This window comes from Leptonychotes weddellii, unplaced genomic scaffold (genome assembly GCF_054177405.1).
Source record: "Leptonychotes weddellii isolate Sample4059 unplaced genomic scaffold, ASM5417740v2 HiC_scaffold_11493, whole genome shotgun sequence".
NCBI classification, from domain to species: Eukaryota; Metazoa; Chordata; class Mammalia; order Carnivora; family Phocidae; genus Leptonychotes; species Leptonychotes weddellii.
The window spans coordinates 2942-4646 of NW_027692746.1; the positions used below are offsets into that span (position 1 = coordinate 2942).

A 1705-nucleotide genomic window follows, 5' to 3' on the forward strand; every position below is an offset into this window, starting at 1 on the left:
TGGGATCATGACCTGAGCAGTAGACTGATGCTTAACTCACTGCACCGCCCAGGTGCCCCAAGTAGGTTTCTATTTTTAAGAAATCCTTCTGGCTGCTGGTGGAGAATGGAGAGTTTATTTCTCACACCTTTCAGAGAGAATTTCTCTTTATGGGAAACATGATATTCTTAGCATGACAGTCACTTGCTAACAAAAGTTCCTCATTTCCTATTTCCTCATGGCATTTTTCACCTCAGCATTCCTCAGGGTGTATGTAGATCAAGGGATTCAACATGGATGTGATGATGGAATCAGACACAGCCATTACCTTATCTATGGGGTAAGTGGCCACAGGCCGCACATACAGGAAAATGCATGGCACAAAGTACAAGATGACCACGGTGAGGTGGGAGCCACAGGTGGAGAGGGCTTTGCACTGCCCTTCAGAGCTGCAAGACCTCAGGGAGCAGAGAATGACCACATAGGAGGCAGTGAGGATAAGGAAGATGGTCACACACATCACCCCACTGTTGAGGATGACTAAGAGACCCAGGGTGTGGGTGTCCATGCAGGCCAGTTTCAACAAGGGAAACAAATCACACATAAAGTGATCAATGACATTGGGGCCACAGAAGGGTATTTGATACACGAAGAGGAGCTGTATTAATGCGTGGATAACCGCCCCCCACCCAGGCCCCTCCCAGCAGCAGACAACACACTCAAGAGCTCATAATGGTCATGTAGTGCAGGGGCTTACAGATGGCCACATAGTCGTAGAGGCCATCATGATGAGAAGGATGATCCCCACACCACCAAAGAAATGCTCTGCAAAGACCTGGGTCAGGCAGCCTTCTAAGGAGATGGTAGTGCTTTTGGAGAAAGAGTCCATGATCATCTTGGGGGCAATGGCAGAAGAGTAAGTAATATCCAAAAGGGACAAGGAAGTAAGGAAAAAATACATAGGTGATCTCAGACTCTGAATTGTGATCATGGTTATCACAATGAGGAGGTTCCCCAAAACTGTGGACGCATACATGATTAGAAACACAGCAGAGAGTATTTTCCACAGCTCCGGGTTCTCTGCAATGCCCAAAAGAATGAATTCAGTCACATTGTTTGGATTTCCCATTTATTAGGTGCTGATATAAACTCCAGCTGAGAGCTAGAAATCCTATAAAAGAAGCATGTGATTTATAATTAGTGGTGATTTGGCCGCATGTCTTTCCAGGACTTCATGGACATTGTTATTTGTTTTTATTCATTTATTCACAATCCAAGCATTTGAATCTTAATAATATGCTCAATAAAGTGTTTAAAAGGTAGATACTTCATTAATGCTAGCTTCTCCCATGACATTTCCCTTCTTTCTTTAAAATGTTCTTCCATGTGAAATACAGTTTTCCTTTATTATTATTATTGGCCAACATTTTTGAGTACCTACCTTACTCCAGGTACTAGAATAACCCTATGACTGACTCATTTTTACAAAGGATGGATCAGACCCTCATAGAGTTTAGGAAACACGAAGGTTGCACAGCTCATGAGTGGTGGTCAGAATAACTCATTTTTACAGAGGGTGGAGCAGACCCTCATAGAGTTTAGGAAACAGCAAAGGTTGCACAGCTCATGAGTGGTGAAGCCAGAAAGTGGACCGTATTTTCTGAATCCTGTCAGTGCCCTCAAATATCAATATTGCTTCTCTAGTAATTACTCTGGGAGTATATCA

At 43.4% G+C, this 1705-nt stretch overlaps 1 pseudogene; it reads right to left on the reverse strand.

Moving 5' to 3' along the window:
* Positions 1-207: 207 nt before the first annotated feature.
* On the reverse strand, positions 208-1108 carry LOC102736833 (olfactory receptor 4C6-like; annotated as a pseudogene).
* Between the last annotated feature and the right edge of the window lie 597 nt (positions 1109-1705).